This window comes from Chiloscyllium plagiosum, chromosome 32 (genome assembly GCF_004010195.1).
Source record: "Chiloscyllium plagiosum isolate BGI_BamShark_2017 chromosome 32, ASM401019v2, whole genome shotgun sequence".
In the NCBI taxonomy this organism is placed as follows: Eukaryota; Metazoa; Chordata; class Chondrichthyes; order Orectolobiformes; family Hemiscylliidae; genus Chiloscyllium; species Chiloscyllium plagiosum.
Window position 1 is genome coordinate 36,471,890 of NC_057741.1, and position 12,512 is coordinate 36,484,401.

Below are 12,512 nucleotides of genomic sequence, written 5' to 3' on the forward strand. Positions count from 1 at the left end.
CGCTGACCACTACACCTCCAATTTTGGTGTCATCTGCAAACTTGCTAACTGTACCTCTTATGCTTGCATCCAAATCATTTATGTAAATGACAAAAAGTAGAGGACCCAGCACCAATCCTTGTGGCACTCCACTGGTCACAGGCCTCCAGTCTGAAAAATAACCCTCCACCACCACCCTCTGTCTTCTACCTTTGAGCCAGTTCTGTATCCAAATGGCTGGTTCTCCCTGTATTGCGTGAGATCTATCCTTGCTAATCAGTCTCCCATAGGGAACATTGTCGAACGTCTTACTGAAGTCCTGAAGAAGGGCTCATGCCCGAAACGTCGATTCTCCTGCTCCTTTGATGCTGCCTGACCTGCTGCGCTTTTCCAGCAACACATTTTCAGCTCCATATAGATCACACCTACCACTCTGCCCTGATAATCCCTCTTTGTTACTTCCTCAAAAAACTCAATCAAGTTTGTGAGACATGATTTCCCACACACAAAGCCATGTTGACTAACACGAATCAGTCCCTGCCTTTCCAAATACATGTACATCCTGTCCCTCAGGATTCCCTCCAACAACCTGCCCACCACTGACATCAGGCTCACTGGTCTATGCATTTGTCCATCTTTGTCTGGAGAAGAGAATCTTCAAGTTTGCAAATATGCAACCCTATTTTGTGTGGTTTTTGAGGAGAAACCTATACCCACAGTGAAGGTTGCATTAACCGTACAGCTTATCAATATGGATTCACTAAATCCAGCACTGACGGAGAGTACAGGTCCAGGTAGAGCACAGGCTAAACACAGTTGCACACGAGCACTCCACCAGGCAATATGTGTGTTGAAAAATGGAGCCTGCGCTTTCAGAAAATATCCAGCATAGGATTACACCTTTGGCCCAACTCGTATTGAGAATCCATATCAACCTCCTACACATCAACTCCAATCAGCATTACCATAGAATCCCTACAGTGTGGAGGAAGGCCATTCATCCAATCAGTCCACACCAACCCTCTGAGCAGTAGACTCAGCCCCTCTACCCTATCACCATGCATTTCCCATGGTTAATCCATCCAGTCTGCACATCCCTGGACTATTTAGCACAGCCAATCCACCTAACCCTCACGTCCTTTGACTGAGGGAGGAAACTCACACAAGAGAGAATGTGCAAACTCCACATAGTCACCCAAGGAATTGAACCCAAGTCCTTGGCACTGTGATGTAGGACAGCCCTCTTATCCCAAGGATTGAACTGGCAAATCCTCATTTCATAGATTCATACTGCGCAGAAAAGGCCATTCAGCCCATCAGATCTGCACCTGTGCAACTACCACTAAAGGTGCACTAATCCCAATTTCCTGCACTTGCCCCATATCTTTGAATCTTATGATATTTGGAATACTCATCCAAGCATTTCTTAAAGTTGTCAGGTTTCCAGCCTTCACTACCTTCCCAGGCATTCCCGATTCCCATCACCACTAAGTTGTTTCCCAAAGACCCTCTGAAACTCCTGCCCCTTACCCTAAAACCCCTTACATGATTGACCCCTCAACTAAGGGGAACAGCTGCTCTCTATTCACCATCTCCATATCCTCATGATCTTAGACATCTCAGTCATATCTTTCCCAACATGATTTTCGCTGGACAGTGTAAAGCCTTCTCCCCTGAGTTCGTACAGCTGTTGAAAAGGTTTCACTACCTAAGAGAAGCCACATCCCATGGGATTATTACTGTGTTGGGAGGAAATGAGAAAGGAAAGTTTCTGATGCTCCCTTCAATTCTACAGCAAACATGGGTGAGAGTGAGTTAACGACTGAAATGGTTGAAATGACAGCATAGAAAGTCGCAATGCAGCACAACAGGTACTAGTTTGGTTCAGGAATATGCAATGTGAAATGTCAGCTTCAGCCTTTAATCAGTGGGTTGAACTGACAGTTTCAGGCTAGTGTTTATTCCAATGGGGGGCAAGTTGTTTGTTTCCAAATGGCATGGAGTTAAAAAGTGCAAGAGCAGCGGAAACGCAAAATTATTTAGAATTCATGAGGGTTGAAACAATTGCTGTTCAAATCTGCAGGGTGTGGGTCAGGCTTTCCTTGAGTGTATGAGAATATTTTTGCAGAATCTGACATTACAGAAGAGGATCAATTGTGTTTCCTTGAAAGAGGTTTCTAATTAGACCTGCTCTCCCTGCTTTTGGCTGGTTACTTTGCATTTTGTTCTACCTTTTCAAGCACGCATTCAATTCCTTTTTTGAAAGTTACTGTCAAATTTGCTGCCACTGTATTTTCAGTCTCTATATTCCAGATCATAACACAATATGTAAAAATGAAATCTTCCCTTATTCCTTCCTCTTGCTCATTCACGAACTATCTCATGTTGCTTTCCTTTGGCCAGTGGTAAAACAGTTGCTCCTCATTTACCCAATCAACATCCCTTCATAACTTTGAACGCCTCGATTCTTTTTTGCACTAAATGTTTTCTGTTCAAATGAGAACAATCCCGTTGCTTCAGCCTCTCCACCATGGGGTCCCTATTGGACACTAATCGCCATGGAACACACTGCTGACCTGTGTTGCCATTATCAACAAGGCACAGTTGAGAATGCCTGAAGCTAAAGACTGTGACGACACAACAGACAGTAAGCACTGTCTCCCGATTTCTCTCTCCATCCTAAGATACAAGACTTCCTTGCATCCATCTCTGAAATCTCAGAGGCTTCTAATGGATGCAATTTGATGCTCAATTGACAGAACCATCTGACACTCATATTCATTTTTAAACTTCACAAGTCATTTTTACAAATCTGCTGTAAAATACCTGTCCACTGTTTTTAACTATAATATCATTCAATTCATTTTTACTGACAGCTCGCATAATAGTAGATCTTGCATTTGTTTCTATTTATTTGATTTGAATGTTCTATTCCTCAGTGTCAAATATAGGTTGATAACGGGTGGCAGGGAGTTAAACTGAACAGATTCTGGTTGCAAGCAGTAAGCCTCTACAGTTCATCACCTTTCTCACATGGAGACAAAGGAAATTATTTTCCTAAATCTCTCAACCTCCCACAAGCTGTTGGTAAGAAACAGATGTCTATTTTATTTATCTACAAGAGAAAATAGATACAGAAATTCAGAGACGAATTTGTAGATGGCAGTGAACATTGAGATTGAGATAGAGAAGATGATTCGTAGAGATATAAATATTAACCTACTATCTTTCCTTTAGGAATATATTTTATTGTTGTGTGAATTGAAAATAAAATGACAACCTGACGCTTCAGTTCATTTTCCTCAGCCCAGCAGGAATATGTATTTTTATTAAAAGTTTCCCATTGGAAGGAGGCTACATTCTTCAACCCAACTTGGTTTTAGAGCATGAGCCTGTAAGGGTTAACCAAGAAACCATGACAGTGTCAGACACCAATAACTCGCATTCTATTGTAACGGACTTACGTTTTCAACAGACAGATGACAATAGGAAAGCCCCAGTGCCTATCACAGCACACAGAACATAGAACTGTACAGTACATGAACAGGCCCTTCAGCCCACAATGTTGTACTGAACATGACTCCAAATTAAACTCATCCCTTCCGCTTGTCCTTGGTCCATATCCCTTCATTCCTTTCATGTCCATGTGCTTATCTAAAAGTCTCTGAAACTCCCCTATTGTACCTGCCTCCAGCCCCACCCCTGGCATGGCATTTCAGACTCCTACCACTCTGTAAAAAACTTGCCCCGCAGTTCTCCTTTGAACTTTCCACCCTCACCTTAAATACATGCTGCCCATTTTTAGATATTTATCCTAGGCCAGGATTCCCCAAAACAACTACCATCCTCTCTCCTCCCATTCTGACATTTTCACAAACTTAATGATTGGTCAGACTATTACCACCCTTATTCATTGACATCCAGATTAGAAGCTATCACAGGTCTCTAGAATAAACATGAAATTAATTCAAACACAACAATTTGAATGCTCTACTTTCTGTGAAAGAACATTTCCTAAGTTTGATTCTAACTGCACTTTGTAGTACAAAACATTTAATTACTGCAGAGGTTAACCACACTGATCATCTTGTGCTGTGAGGGACACTAATGATGTTGATATAAACACAGTGTTAAATTCACACTTTTTCCAAACAGAGATGCCATGCATCTAAGTTTGCTCGCTGAGCTGGAAGGTTAGTTTTCAGATGTTTCATCACCATACTAGGTAACATCTTCAGTGATCCTCCGATGAAGCACTGGTGTTAGTGACCCGCTTTCTATTTATGCGTTTAGGTTTGATGATATCATTTCCTGTGGTGATGTCATCCCTGGTTGGACCTATGCCTGGAGGCTTCTTCAAATGACCTCTGATTACCAACAACTCAATTAAACAGTCTTTCTTCCCTTTCAATCAACAGCTAAGTACTACTAATTAGGTTACAGCAAATTAAGAAATTAGGACAGAACACTGTTTTTGTTATTAATGCCCCCATAATTTATCTCACGCCTGAAGAGAAAAGCTCCGTAGGTTATTTTTTGATTCCCAGGAACTCCAGGACAATCCTGGAGAATTGGGCCAAACTAATTTTCAAGTGAACTTTAGTAAAGTCAATGAAGCAATATAAAACTCTGCCAAAGGATGATTCTCTCAAAGCCTGGATTAAGTGTTGGCAGATTTCCATTGTAGCCATTGAGAATTATGGCATATATCAACAGGAAGTGGTAATGTTGTTGCTATGGTAGTGCATTAGTTACGTCATGTCTCACAAACTTGATTGAGGTTTTTGAAGAAGTAACGAAGAGGATTGATGAGGGCAGAGCGATAGACGTGATCTATATGGACTTCAGTAAGGCGCTCGACAAGGTTCCCCATAGGAGACTGATTAGCAAGGTTAGATCTCATGGAATACAGGGAGAACTAGCCATTTAGATACAGAAATGGCTCAAAGGTAGAAGGCAGAGAGTGGTGGTGGAGGGTTGTTTTTCAGATTGGAGTCCTATAACCAGTGGAGTGCCACAGGAATTGGTGCTGGGTCCTCTACTTTTTGTCATTTACATAAATGATTTGGATGCGAGCATAAGAGGTATAGTTAGTAAGTTTGCAGATGACACGAAAATTGGAGGTGTAGTGGACAGCGAAGAAAGTTATCTCAGATTACAATGGGATCTTGATCAGATCGGCCAATGGGCTGAAAAATGGCAGATGGAGTTTAATTCAGATAAATGCCAGGTGCTGCATTTTTGGAAAAGCAAATCTTGGCAGGACTTATACACTTAATGTGTTGCTGAACAGAGAGACCTTGGAGTGTAGGTTCATAGCTCTTTGAAAGTGGAATCGCAGGTAGATAGGAGAGTGAAGAAGGCGTTTGGTATGCTTTCCTTTATTGGTCAGAGTATTGAATACAGAAGTTGAGAGGTCATGTTGCGGCTGTATAGGACATTGGTGAGGCCACTTTTGGAATATCGCATGCAGTTCTGGTCTCCTTCCTTTCAGAAGCTGAGGTTGAATAGGCTAGGGCTGTTTTCTCCGGAGCGTTGGAGGCTGAGGGGTGACCTTATAGAGGTTGATAAAATCATCAGGAGCATGGGTAAGATAAATGGACAGGGTCTTTTCTCTGGTATGGGTGAGTCCAGAACTAGAGAGCATAGGTTCAGGGTGAGAGGGGAAAGATATAAAAGAGACCTAAGGGGCAACCTTTTCACACAGAGGGTGGTACATGTATGGAATGAGCGGCCAGAGGAATTGGTGGAGTCCAGTACAATTGCAGCATTTAAAAGGCATTTGGATAGGTATATGAATAGGGAGGGTTTGGTGGGATATGGATCGGGCACTGGCAGGTGGGACTGGATTGGGTTGGGATATCTGGTCAGCATAGACGAGTTGGACTGAAGGGTCTGTTTCCGTGCTGTACATCTCTATGACTATGACACTTGAACCTTCTGTCCTGGGTTGTAAGAGGACCTGACTGGGACAGAGCTCAAAACGCACACACCAGCTTCAGCCCTCAACAGAAACAGACAGATTAGCTCCCCGGCCAACCATTCTCCCAGCCCCCATGCCCCAACTATCTCTCCGGCATCTTTTGTTCAAAACTGCCTGGCTTTCACCTGAGTAGGAAAGGTCATGAAAGTTGGTCTCTTTCTGTTGTCTGAAGCAGATCAGTTGAACACTTGGGCGGTCCAGCTACAACAAAAGTTTGTTTTAAATGCACTTTACTGAAATATCATGACTTACCATCTAAACAGGGGGCTTGGCTAATGGACTTGAAACAATGAGCAAGATCATACAGTCCACTGATAAGCGAGTAAGCAGAGCTGTGAAAGCAGGGCTAGACATGAGGGGCTGCTTCTGGCATTCCACTTTTTAATTAGTATTAATTAACTTTCACTCTTTTGGACAGGATTGCTATCCCCTTGGCTGAGAGCTGGGGAATCTGGGTTTTCATGCGAGCTCCAGAATACTTAACGATGATATATAGCGAAGCAAAGCAATAGATATGCCTGCTGTGGACAGGAAGGGTAGGGGGGGTGTGCTACTGCATTTTGAATAAATGATTTAGTATGACCCATCCCTTAGCTTCTTGCTCACCCAGTCGAACCAATGGATCTGAATTATCACAGGTCATTAACCACAGCACTTACTGTCAGAGGGTTGATTGGATTAGCTGGATTTCAGTAAAACTAGGATCCTGACAATGATTATTTGATTAAGAGTTGAATAATCAATAGGCTTCTGATCCATCAATCACTGATGACACCCCCTTGTCATCCATGAAGCTATCATTAGCTTGATTAAGTTCCTGGAAACCTAAAAATCTCAATGATCAGCATTAAAGTGACATCCCCTTCACACAGATACCATTGATGTTTAGAAATTTGAGATCGTCATCATTTAAAAGGGGTCGCCCATTTTAAACAGAGATGAGGAACTCTATCAGAGGATTGAGGGGCTTTGGAATTCCCTTCTTCAGAAAAAACTAAGCCAGAAGTAGATTAGATTGTTGATTATGAAGCCGGGTGATATCAGGGATGTGCAGTTGAAGTTAAAATCAGGTCAGCCACGATCTTATTGAACAGTGGAGCAAACCTTGAAGGGTTGAACAGTCTATTGTTGTTCCTTGCTGGCGTGAGAAAATAAATGATTTTAAACTTGAGGGTTAATTTAGTAATCACTCAAATGGTTCTTAAATTTGAAAACAAACAAGAGGGGCATACCCCACATCGAAAACATGGCATTAAAACTCCCAGACCACCTTTACTGAACGTACAGACTGTTACAGATTGACACAGAAGTAATGGACAAGATTTATCAGTGCAAAGGGCAGCTTTAGAGGTGTAGCGGATTCTTCAGTAAGCGGCAAAAGGCAAGCTTTAAAAAAATAACTCAAGCAGGCAGCTGCCTATCACAGATATGTGTGATGCAAAAATCAGCACGAGACGCCAGAACAATGATTGAAGTGGCTGAAGTTTAGATCACAGTGGTGCTGGAAAAGCACAGCGGGTCAGGCAGCATTCGAGGATCAGGAAAATATCGTTTCGGGCAAAAAAGCCCTTCATCAGGAATAGAGGCAGGGAGCCACCAGGGTGGAGAGATAAATGGGGAAACCTTGCTTCATATGTGCTACTGAAGTGTACTTGAAAAGGGAAGATTTGAAACGGTAAAGGGAGTGAGACAAATGGGATAGTTGTTTTGAAGAGCCAGTACAGATTAGATGGGCTGCAAGGACTGTGATGCACGATTCCATGAAAAGTTCATCACCACCCCGGGGCTAGAGTTACTGTATAGAGAAGAAAGCTAACATTACATTACACTAATCCGGGTGAATAATAGCAGAAGACACGCCAATGAATCAAAATCCATGAAGATTCTGCTAGATATCCAAGACAGGAGAATTAGATGGCTTCTAATCGACAAGTTTAATTGTTCCACCCCCACCTTTCGCTCCGAATACCGGTTATATGTAAATACATGTTCACATATTCCCAACCGAATGACCTCATTTCATCATGCTCAGTGAGGGGTTTTATTTTGTAAAACGCTCTGAAATGATCCGATCATCACTTGATTCTATTTGGTGGAGATCTGGGAATTGGAATACCAGTATACCACGTAAAACCCGAAAGTTAATGCAGTGAATCGTCTCTCCATTATCTGGAATCTCCACGTTGCCACCTTCTGTGAGACTATTTTTCATCAACTTCCTACTCCCAGAATGAAATACTAGTGCTTGCACACACACACACACACCCAAACTCTCTCACAGATCTGGATCACACACACGCCACCCATTCGGGAGCACACATTCAACTTCTGTGCACGCACTCGGAATACTAGTGCTTGCACACACACACACACACACACCCAAACTCTCTCACAGATCTGGATCACACATTCACACACACGCCACCCATTCGGGAGCACACATTCAACTTCTGTGCACGCACTCACACTCACACCCTTTAATACATCCGAACCTACAGCCTCACGCATTGAAGCTCACCCACAGACACACACACGTGCTAACACACTGATATCCGCCCATCCACCCACAGACACACACACGTGCTAACACACTGTTATCTGCCTATCCACCCACACACACACACGTGCTAACACACTGATATCCACCCATCCACCCACAGACACACACACGTGCTAACACACTGATATCCGCCCATCCACCCAGAGACACACACACGTGCTAACACACTGATATCCGCCCATCCACCCACAGACACACACACGTGCTAACACACTGTTATCTGCCCATCCACCCACAGACACACACACGTGCTAACACACTGTTATCTGCCTATCCACCCACAGACACACACGTGCTAACACACTGATATCCACCCATCCACCCACAGATACACACACACGTGCTAACACACTGTTATCTGCCCATCCACCCACAGACACACACGTGCTAACATACTGATATCTGCCCATCCACCCACAGACACACACACGTGCTAACACACTGATATCTACCCATCCACCCATAGACACATACACGTGCTAACACACTGATATCTACCCATCCACCCATAGACACACACACATGTGCTAACACACTGATGTGTAGCCATCCAGCCCCACACATGTGCTAACACACTGATATCCGCCCATCCACCCACAGACACATACACGTGCTAACACACTGATATCCACCCATCCACCCACAGACACATACACGTGCTAACACACTGATATCCACCCATCCACCCACAGACACACACGTGCTAACACACTGATATCCACCCATCCACCCACAGACACACACACGTGCTATCACACTCTGATATCTACCCATCCACCTATTTGCACACACATACACTTGCACGCAAACACGTAAACTTCTACAACCGTTTTGCTTTGTACGTCAGACATTCTAGCTTATGATCAAAACTCCTCCCTTGATTTAAAATGACTTGAACGTCAAGTCATGAACAGAAACTCAGGTACCCGTAACAAGAACAGAAATTGCTAGAAAAGTTCAGCAGATCTGGCAGCATCTGTGGAGAGAACTGGGGAAGGGTCACTTGACCCAAAACGTTAACTCTGTTCTTCTCTCTCCACAGATGCTGCCAGACCTGCTGAACTTTTCCAGCAATTTCTGTTCTTGTTTCTGATTTACTGCATCCGCAGTCCTTTCGGTTTTTATCTTGTGCACCTGTATTGGTGGTAGAGATACCTTTTGTTCATTAAGTACAGTTTACAGTACAGAAACAGGCCATTCGGCCCATCTGAGGTGAGCAGTCTTTTACTTCCTTCCATCTCTCAACACAACCTTATGGCCTTTCCTCTCTGCAGTCCTTACCCCCACCCCACCTCACCCTGAAAGCTCATCTCTAGATCCACCTCACCCACTCCCTGTGGTCAGGTAAAGTCGCCATCGTCCCAGAGGATAATTGGGATTGCTGTCTCATTAGAGAGGGACACTGGTGGTGGTTTTACCAGAGGGTCACCACACCCCAGGCGAGGGGAGCGACTGAGAAGGAGGGTCATCTATGATAGTGCTGTGTTCTACACAGCCATCACTCTTGGGGTAAGGAAGACTCCCCTGATTACACTGTTGGATTGAATAGTGATCTTTGTAAATGGAGCCCGTTAGTTGTGGGCTCCGGCAATTGGAAGCTGTTTGACATGTTCAACAGGGGAGATACATGGCCATTGTTTTAAATGACACTCATTCGGTCACTCGCTCTTTAAACGGCATCTCCAGTTTTGAAACTAAGACTCTCACAGCATCATCAGAGAGTGCTTTGGATAGTTTGCAGTGAGTGTGTAAAGCCCACATCCACCCCGGACAACTCAGAACAGAAATACCATCTCCTTATTGTTTTTCCAGCGCAATATCACATTTTGAGAAGCGTCGGGACATGGGGTATGAAATCCCTGGTACTCATTCACAGCTCTGCAATTTATTTCGCCATGTGTTTACTGAAAGGGGTGAAAGGTTTCGAATCGGCTGGTGTGAAACAGGAGCAGGGAGAGGGTTGGGAACATGTGAACACCTTTTCAATTCAGTATCTGACTGGAAAGGGAGACTGCAGAAATTCTCAGTGACTTCAGCAGGTCCGAACTGCAAAATCCTGGGTCGCGGGTTCAATACTGGAGTGTGTGTGTGTGTGTATGTGTGTGTGTATGTATGTATGTGTGTATGTATGTGTGTTCTTAGTAATGATTGATAATCAAGAAAAGGGGGAGCTTTTTTCTTGGAGGAATGAACACATTTCTTGCCCTAAGTCTGTGCCCGGGGTCCTGCTCTGTATATTCCATTTAAATTCGCCACCGACCGCCCACCCTTTCCCCCCGGACAGGCAATGCTGTCTCTCAGAGGCATTCGGAGTGCTAAGTGACTCACTTCACTCATCGTCCGATCTTACCAGCTGGTCCCTGGCTTTTTTTTAAAAAAAAACAGGGAGAGAAACGATTGAGAGTACCTCGTTATAAACTCGCCCAGCACTCCCCCTCCCCAAACACCACCACCTCCCAGTATCTGAGAGACCCTCTCATAAAACTGACAGACCAATGTCACCAGGCGCCACAATATGGGCAGAAGGCAGACTCTATAGGGGAGGGAATGAAATTGCTTGATCCTGGATTTGTACATACACCCGCCCACTGTACTACACATTCAGGCTGTATTTAGGAACCAAGCCGCGTTGCTGTTGGTGCCTGCGTGTAATTTAATGTTAGGAATTGGATTCTACAAGCGCAAGGGAAACTCTTAATACAATTCTGCCCTCAATAGGATTTCTAACGCAGCTCCATTCCCGCGGCTGGGTCCAGGCAGTTTTGCCGCAATAGATCTTATAGGCTCCTGCTCCAGTAATTGAAGCACAGTTTGGACAACAGAACACACCAAAAGAAAAAATAAATTGGGAAGAGCTTTCGGACACATTTTGAGCTGAGAATCGAAGCGTCAAATGCTCCAATCCACGGGCATGAGTTTTTGCAAGTTTCAGCTCAGAAAATCAGCATTTCAGAAAGAAACCAAAAACCAATGCGAGATTTGTAGAGTGCTAAAAGACTTCTATTGGCCGAGGGGTACATTTGAAAGCCAAATCTGATCCCATGAGACCATGTCAGTCACCTGTTCATCTGTCTTTGGGAAGTAAATGAAACAGTTTTTCCACCTTCCCTCTGTCTTGCCGCATTAATCCTGGCGGATGCTGCTGCTCTAACCTCTCCTGACTGACAGCATCGATGGGAAGCCAGCATGAGTTTTCATTTATTGAGAGGGCACGATATCCTAAGGCCAGGGGAAGGATGTTGGTATCTAACAAGCAGGGTCAAAATGGCATTTTAAAGAAACTTTGTGCGTATCTCTCCCCTCCCACCAACCCACCCCGGTTTAAAGTCACAAGAGCTTCCTGAATGCAGTCCCCACTCTCACGGCGCATGAAGGAGCCGACTCAGAGCAATCCCTCCTGAGCTTTTCCCTCGTCCCTCGAAAGTAGCGGGTGTTTTCGACACGAGACGCCTGGGCAAGGCTGCCCCAGAAACCTTCCCATCCATCTGTAGCTGGAACAGAATTTCTCTCCACACTGACGTTTCACAAACAGCTCTGCACACATGTACACACCCCAGAATAAAAATCTCTTTGACTCGATTCATCATGATTTCAATTCAACAGATTATTAAACACCAGAAACGATTGGATGGTAAACCCGCCGCATTGTTCTTTATCCTGGCTCATCCGTTCAGTCATTCACACCCACCTGTCCACCACTCTGCAGTGACCCATAACTATAACATCAAACTACATGGGAAATCTGGGCTGCAACTCCCCGAGATGTTCCCGGCTGAATCCTACAGGCGGGTTGGGACATCTCTCCTTCCCCACTCTCTCCTCCCTTTCCCCCTTTCACTCTCCACCATTCTCTCTCTCTCATCACTTCTTCCTTTCCACTCTCCTCTTCTCCCCTTCACTTTCCTCCTCTCTCTCCACTCTCCTCTTCTCCATCCACACTCCTCTCTTCCAGTCTTTCCCTTCTTCTCCTCTCCTCTCCACTCTCCCTCC

At 44.4% G+C, this 12,512-nt stretch overlaps 1 protein-coding gene across 5 annotated transcripts in view; it reads right to left on the reverse strand.

Annotated features, from left to right (window-relative positions):
- The window catches only part of LOC122539499 (netrin receptor UNC5C-like), a 395,240-nt gene that overhangs the window by 381,409 nt on the left and 1,319 nt on the right, over positions 1-12,512 (reverse strand). The window lies entirely within an intron of this gene.